At 28.3% G+C, this 8901-nt stretch overlaps 1 protein-coding gene across 3 annotated transcripts in view; it reads left to right on the top strand.

Moving 5' to 3' along the window:
• Positions 1 to 237: 237 nt before the first annotated feature.
• Positions 238 to 8901, top strand: part of zfh2 (Zn finger homeodomain 2) — a 140856-nt gene continuing 132192 nt past the window's right edge. For 2 of the 3 annotated variants that reach the window (XM_065514745.1, XM_065514744.1), the window contains exon 1: positions 238 to 373. The gene's annotated coding sequence lies outside the window, so the exon portion shown is untranslated. The remainder of the gene's footprint in view (positions 374 to 8901) is intronic. The other variant, XM_065514746.1, reaches the window with a different exon arrangement.

Genomic DNA, 8901 nt, shown 5'->3' with positions numbered 1-8901 from the left:
ATTAATAATACCTACAACCACAACAAAATTAATAAAAAAAAAAAAATTAAATCAAATTGAAACAAAATAAAAGCAGAAAAAATATCTTTTAGTTAATTAAAACAGTTTAACAATAAATCTATAATAATTTTGAAAATTAATTTTTCATAAAATAAACAAAAAGAAAAAATTCAGTTTGGCCAAAAGCAGTAATTACAGCAACAATCAACAAATATACCAAACAACATCTGCTTAAAGAAACCACAATAATAATGTATGTTTAATGCTAAACAGCTAACAAAAAAAATAAAAATAAAAACAAAAAATATATATTTAAAAATTCCCACTGTGACTGAACTAGTGCTCAAAACTATGAAAAAGCTTTAACCAAAAGGTAAGTGCAATCTGCTGTATTTCAATTTAAAAAAAAATCTGGATACAATTCGTAATTAAATTTCATTTGGCACGAATTGTATCTAAACCATAAATAAATTATTTTTCAATCAGCTCAATAAACAAGGACAAACATAACATAATAGAACGAATAATATATTATTGGATAGGTTCTTTAAGAACATTTAATTTGGCACCGAATTTATTTGTCAATAGCGTATAAAAAATACCATGTCGTAAAAACAACACAACATTATTTGCCCGAAAGGATAATGACATAAATTCATAATTAATTAAATTTATAATACATATGTACATATAAACACAATTTCCTACCCTTAAATGTTTGCTAAAATTTGCTAAAAAAAAAAAAAGATCCGTTTTAGGAAATTTGAAGTTTCTTAAAATGAACTATTACACTGGGCGACAATGTAATGTTTTTTATTTCTGTGGTTCAGATTATATGGACAATTGCATATCATCGTACGTGACATTTGTACGCCTATAGAGTGGAATAGATTTTGTAAAAATAAGAGTATCTGAAAAATAATTTGGTCTTTATGTTCCATTCAGAGGGTATTATATTTTAAAATAATTAAATGTTCTTTCGAAACATTGTTGTCCAAAATATCGAGCAAAATAAGAGTATATCGTACGTGACATATAACGGAAGTCATTTTGAGGTACATGTAGAAATATGCGAAAATTTTCGAATAGTGAGAGGCGTTATGTTTTCTTTTAATTTCTTAAACTAAACGAAATATTTTTCCTTTACAATCCGTCATATTTAAATAAAAACAATCTTTGGATGATTTTATAATAAATACAATTTAATATCGTACGTGACATACCGTACGTGACAGATTTTTCTCTTATAATAAAACAATATATATTCTGTAAATATGTATATGTATACAAAAACTAAAAAAAAATTAATAGAAAATATACATTCGGTTTCAATAAACAATTTTATAATAGTAAATGAAAAATCAGAGTCAAATTCATTTCAAACTATATGCTAATTGAGAGCTTAGTTTTAACCGCAATTTTAGCCTAAACCACGCCAATTAAATTAAAAAATTAAATATAGTCAGTTTAATCTATTATTTTTGCCAATAAAATGTTGTAATAAGATCTAAATTCTTACACATATTAATATTTTAGTGTTTTCTCCTATTCAAATCATCTCGAAAAAAAAGTTGCAAGGGTTTTTGGGTTTTCAGTCGTGGTAGTCATTCTCGTGGAATTGCACATATGTCAGATTCAAGTTATATGCCTATAAATTACCAGAAAATGCACAACATATTTCAGCATAACTCGAGAGTAATTTGTTCATTTAAAAAAATTTGCTTCAACTTATGTTTGGAAACGTGCATTAAGGAGATTCTATTCGTATAAAGCGTATTTTATTAAAATCGGTTTTAATTCCATTTACATTTTAATTCGTTCTCGAATGATGTTAAAATATATGCTGCATTTTCTTGTAATTTTCTACGTAAGGTTTCAGATTCAATTAAACAAACGTAATTTGTAGGCTTTGAACTTTGTTATGACATGGATCTAAGTTGACTCCAGAAAAGTGTTTACAAGGACTAAGGAAACGTGCCATAAAATAATAAGTAACTTAAAATGTTAATGTCTAAGTAAAGAAATTTCAAAGTCTTTATTTTGTAATTAAAGTTATTGCTGCATAGTCACAATAATCTGGAAAGAACATGGTACAATTAAACAATAAAAAAAATTTTGCAAACAGGCGGTTCAGGCATCATATTCATTTAAAAAAAAAGAGTAAAACAAACGGAATCCACCCCTTTTAATGACCAATACCAAGTGCTTGGCCTGTCTCTGACTATATAACTAATTCATTATTTTCCACAATTAAATTTTACGCAATCAAATCACTCTCCTCTCATATTTAATTAACTAAATTAGTAAACACTGGGAGGAAATACAAAATAGAGCTTTTTACCCACCAATTATAAACAGTCAGTGAGTTAAGTACATATGCTGCCAGATTTTACTATTTTTTTTATAATTTTTGGTTATTTTTTTTAAGTGAGACTGAAATACATGAAAACGTTCCTCATTTTGTTAAAGACAATGAAAATAAACGAATGTATGTATGGACTTGTATGGAGTTTTCGAGATATTTTCACTTTAAATTTCGATTTTCCTCAAGAACGTAGAAATTATGTAAATGTTTTAAAACTGTTTATGGATTTGAAGTCTATGGAAGTAAATCTCTTAGTTGAGTGTCATTTGTTATTTTAATATTTAGAGATGTTTGCAGAAAAATTTTTTCAAAATTTTTAATTTGAAGATAAATTTTGAATGTTTGGAAGTATATAAGTACATATTAATATTGGTTTCTAATTAGAAATAATAATAAAGTGATTACAATTTAATTATTATTTTTGTAAACTTTAAATTTTAACCCCTCGTTGCCGAAAAGGTTTAATTTTAAACATTAATTTTCTGTCAAAAATTATTTTTTTTTCTTTATATTTTAAGAAATTCATCATTGATGTAAAATATTAATCGCAAAATTTGAATTTTGCAATTAATGACATAATCCAGCAATCATCGTTAAATATTAAACTAAAAAATTTAACTCGAAAAGTGCACGTAGGATTTCATTAATATTTATTTCTATTCGGCGTGTCAAAGTTTTTTTTTTTTTAAAAATGGATTATCTCAAATATTTTACGAGATTACGCAACAATATTGAATTGTTTTAACGAAATAAATTGGCATCGATTTCAATTTTGTATCCAAGGCCTATAACGTCCAAATAAAAAAAAAAACATAAACTCAACTTGCATTGCATTTGGAAATTACAGATTTATTTTTGAAATACCCCCACAATGATAAGTGAGTGAATTTAAACAAAATGACGCAAATTTTTAGAAAATTAAATATTATTAAAATCCTTGCCTTTGGAATTTTTATGTTTTTTCTTTTTGTTCATGTGGCAGCCCTGGTAACGTATTGATTTTAACAACAACAACAATAAATACTGAAAACGAACGAGTTAAAAAGCTCCCCAGCAGTTAAGCAAGTAGTCTATGAATCCCTTAAAGACAGTAATTGTCACTCATCTAGTGCAGACAGAAGTCAATGGGTTACTTTATACATCCCTGGTAATGCAGCGTGAAGTCAAATGTCCATTGTCTTTAAGTAGTCATTTTAAATGTTTATTTTGTACTGCACTTTTTCGTGAGTAATTCGTATAAACTGGTTTCATACAAATTGTGCTGATACAGACAACCCATGTAACCTAGCGTGAAGTCAATTGGCACTTTAGTGTCTCTAAGTAACCTAGCGTGTAGTCACTTTAAACGTTTATTTGTTATTTTACCCACCAGAAGTAAAGCATAGGCTTTTGTCTTTTTAGTCTTTTGGACTCTTTTAATGTTCTATATTTTGTAGATTTCCACACTTTTATAACAAACTCAATAATTATTAGTATTTGCAAATTTTTTTCATAAAATAGCTTTAAGTATTAAAAATACTAGATTCATCTGATATAGGTTTTTAGCCTCCAGACTTACTACAGTGAGGCCTCGATTAACCGGCAACATCAATTATCGGGGAAAGAAAAATAAAATATTTGTTTGCATCGATTAACCTCTATTATCCGGGAATAAAACGAAAAAGCGGAATTCCCATGATTTGAGAAGTGCGGATGGTTAGTGTTAGACATTATAAAAAACAAAGTGATTCTATTATTACTTAGCTTTCGAAACCGAACCGAACTTTAAAGACTGCTGAAGAACTAAAAGTAGATTTTGCAGTTTATGAACGATTTAAAGGAACTCCAATTTCTGGATTAACAGTGAAGAAGAGACTAAAATAGTCCATTCAAAATTAAACAAAAATGCGACGTGGTATTCACAAATTTAATGCTGCAGGAGAAACATCTTCACAATTTTTGTGGAAAAATTAAATGAATTAATATCAATGGAAAAACTCACCAATTAGATAATGGAGATAAAACGGTCTTTTTTTTAAAATATTTACCTGAGAGCAGTTTGGCTTGCCATAATGAGACTAATCACATTAGTTTTGCGTTAATCCTGCTGGTACACACAAGAGCAAAGCATTAGTTATTGGAAAAGTGCTAGTCCAAGAACTTTAAAAAAATTTACATGAGATTTCCGTAAGTCCAATACAAAAGCTTGGGTAACACAGCAAATATTTGTAGAATGGTTTAGCATTTTAAGAAAATCTAAAAGATGATGCTAGTAAAATCATTCTGCTATTGGACAACTGCCCAGCATATCCGGACGTGCAGGATTTCAAGCTCAAAACGTTATTGTGAAATTTTTTCAACCAAATTGAACAACATTGATTCAACCGATGGATCAGGGTGCACTATGAAGCTTTAAATGTCATGCTCCCGGTCCCAACTATTACGAATAATCGAGGTCTCATTGTATATCAATATCATCAGTGATATATTGCATTAATTAATAAAATAATCAATTTAAAGTAATAATAACCAAATCGTATTTACGCTACATCCATCCGTTTAACATAAAGTGCGTTTATATAGTTATGAAACACTAGGAAAAATATGCAATGCCGTATTTATCGCAAATCATAAAACAATCGTCAGTCGCAAATAGTTTGAACACAACATGTCCTTGAGTTTGGATAAACTGAAACAATTGAAATCGACTATTTTTATGGTTTTAGAAGTTTGGGGTCATTTTAATCCCAATTGCTGTTATGGGTTAATTTTAATTTTTGTGCTGTTTTTGTAAATACTAGGCTTTGTGTTATATTTTTCTTAAGTTTCATCAAAATCGGCCTAAAAATATACAACATTTCGCTATCTTTCCATTAGAAATTCCAAATATAGAAAAATTTGACATTTGACCTTCTCGATTTAAAGGTTACGTTTTCCGATTTTAGTAAAACTTTCAGGGTATATTTAAAATTATCTCGACTATAATAATCGGAATAGGTTCTACTTAAAATTCATAACAGTAAGGAAATTGAGCTCATTCGCCAAAATATGGCCAAATAATTTGTTTTTCGCGAAAATTGCAAAATTTGAATCGCAGGTACGGACAAAACTATAAGAGCTATTGTCATATTTTTTTCACAATTTTATTCCCTATTATGTTCTCAATAAATCCCAATGTGATGATCAAAAAATTCTGAAATTTGTTTAACAAAATTTTTAGAAATTTGAAATTGGAGTTTTGAAACTGACGTTAAAAAAATTAAATATGTTAACGGTATCCTACGAAGACAAAAACTCATATACAAGTAAATATGGAATAAGCTTTTATTTAAATATTTCACAAAATATGTTAAATTTGTTTCTACATTTCTTGTTCTAGTGCCCTGAGATACGTTAATGGCCTGGCGATTTTTTAATAACTTTAACACTTTTTAACCAAGATTTGTCATTTATATCTCATTACAACGATAATTATGTACACATTTCTATTCTTTTAAATTAATTTGCAAAAGTGATTATTTAATAACCAAATTTTTACAAAAACTGAAAATTTGCATTTTTTCCCCAATTTCGTTCACACGTACTTTAACCCTTTTTTTTGCCGAGTGTAGGGGTCGATTTTTTCCTTTTTCGTGTACGGCGAACTTTTTTTTTTTGCTTGTATGGTGGTACACTCTAATGTACGTTGTACATATTTATATACTTCCATCTCGGCAGTTTTGTTGTGCTTTTGTTTGTTTCGCAGTGCCTGCGTTAATTACACATCTTCGTTCGTTTTTTGTTTACACTGTCGTTGCTGTTGTTGTTGCTTTTGTTTATATCGCCACGCCACAACTGCAGAAACAGTAATTAACCAATGACATTCAAGCTGGAGAGCCAGTAGCTAAAGCAGACAAAAACAAAACGAAATACAACTAATAAAAAACTTTAGCCAGTAATTGTTATTTTCATTCAATACATTTATTTTGTTGTAATGTATACATACATATGTATTTACTTGTATGTATGTACATATGGGCAATTCCATGTCTTCGTACGTGACATTTGTACTCCTATAGAATGGAATAGATTTTGCAAAAAAAAAATAGTAACTAAAGAATAATTTGGTCTTTACGTTCCATTCTGAGGCTACTACATTTAAAAAAAATGCAAGTACAACTGAAACATTGTTGTACAAAATATCGAACGTGACATAAAAAGGAAGTGATTTTGAGGTAAATGTCAAACTGTGCAAATATCTGTGAATCATGGGAGGTGTTTTTTCTGAATATTCATGGAATTGTCCATATGTGTGTATTTATGTACATACATGTCGCCAGTGATGATGGTGGTTTATCGGAGAGTTTCTCCAACAAATGGGAAAACGTCAGACAATTCAGAGTAAATCATTAAATCATAAGTAGTTATACTAGAGCAATAGGGTTTTTATTTGCAGCAATTAACTCTTTATGAAGAAAATGCAGCAATTTCCATAAATTACATTTTATTGTAAATAAGTGGTATTATATATATGATTGTTATGTATATACTTTTTTCGGTGATACAAATTTCTTTTTTTAATATATGGGCAATTCCACGAGAATGACTACCACGACTGAAAATTTTATTTATTATAAGATCCAACGATTGTTTTTATTTAAATATGACGGATTATAAAAGAAAAATATTTCGTAAATAAGAAATTAAAAGAAAACATGACGCCTCTCACGATTCGAAAATTTTCACATATTTCTGTAATTTAAAATGTCTTCCGTTCTATGTCACATACGATATACCCTTATTTCGCTCGATATTTTGGACAACAATGATTCGAAAGAACTTTTTATTATTTTAATATAGAGTACCCTCTGAATGGAACATAATGACCAAATTATTTTTCAGATACTCTTATTTTTGCAAAATCTATTCCACTCTATAGGCGTACAAATGTCACGTACGATGATATGGAATTGCCCATACTAACTTTAATTATGAATTAAAATTAAATTTTTATATTTTATAACTTATTAATTATATTAAATTTTATTGTTTAACTAATATTTTTAGTTATTGAAAATAACTATGTATTATCAATTGTATTTCTTATTGACAATTATTAATTTTTAATAAAAAATTTTAAAATATGACGATTTTTACTGTTGTTATATTTAAAACAGTTCAGTAAAGTTTAAATTATTAACAATAATTATTGTGCAATTTCTTATTTTTCCGTTGAAATTTCCTGGAAATCTGTTATTTTTCCGTCCTTGATATAAATAAATTTAAACCATTATTATTATTGTCATTGTTTTCTCTAAACAGTAGTTTTAATATTAAGAATAATAAAACGTCGACTTTTTATTTTTGTCACACAGACAAAATAGTTTTGGTTGTGATAACCGAATTTGCTAATTAAATGATTCAGAAAGTTGCCTTAATTCCGTGAAATATAAAAATAAATTAAAATAAAGTTTTTTTTTTGGAAAAATTAGGTAACTCCATTTTTTCGAAAAAAAAACATGGATTTTCGGTTTTAATCTCCACATGAAATGGAACCAGAAACCTTCAACATTATTTAAAATTATGTTTTGTTTACAAAATGGAGATACCTAGTTTTTCCAAAAGACAACAGATTTGTAAGACGGCCGTAGGAAAATTACTTAAATCAAATAATGAATACCTACTTTTTATTTTGTTTTCTATTTTCAGAATTTAATTAAAAATATATGTTATATAATATTAACAGATCAGTTAGAAATCTGAAAAGGGTTAACCATTTTATTGTTAAGGTCAAATAGTATATTCATGCTACTTAACGAAACAGAAAGTAGGTAGGTATTTGAGGTTTGAAATTGACACTTTTCGCTTTTTTTTTCTCCTGACTTTTCATAATTATTTTTGATAAATTTGCGAATTTCTGGCCAATATCAGCTGGTAGTTGTTGAGCTCTATCTGGGTGGGCGTTAATAGTTTAATTATGTATTGTATATCACAGCAACTTTATGATTCAATGAGTTGGTGGGTTTGGTTTTAATCACCAACATGCTCAACAACATCAACAACACCACCACCATACATATCATTTAATCCCTAAACAACCAAGTGGTCAATAACAAAAGTCAAGTGTGTTTGACCATTAATCGAACTAGAAACAGAGAGAAAGCAAGTCTGTGTGTTTGTTTGTCTGAGAGCAGCAGCAACCCTAAATAATTGCATTTTTTTGTTTTGTTTGTTTTTATCACTGTGATTTGTATGTGATTTGTTAAAGTGGCCAAAAGGATGAAAGGTTTGAATTGGAACACAACCACCTTCAATATCGCACCCTTAAAAAGCACATACAGAAGTACATAATGTACAATTTAATGAATACATGTTTACATTTATTTATATGTATATTGTGGACATCATTATCATTAGCTGCTGTGGCTGGCTGCTGTAGTCATTGTTGGTAAAAAAAATTTGGCCAATTAACCAACCACAAACAGGAATTAAAAGCATTCTAGATATATAGATAGATACATAGATAGCTGTTGGTTGTTGTCGCTGTACACAGCCACAAGTCATTATTAATTATACGG

This window comes from Calliphora vicina, chromosome X, assembly GCF_958450345.1.
Source record: "Calliphora vicina chromosome X, idCalVici1.1, whole genome shotgun sequence".
In the NCBI taxonomy this organism is placed as follows: domain Eukaryota; kingdom Metazoa; phylum Arthropoda; class Insecta; order Diptera; family Calliphoridae; genus Calliphora; species Calliphora vicina.
This window is presented reverse-complemented; position numbering and strand designations above follow the sequence as displayed.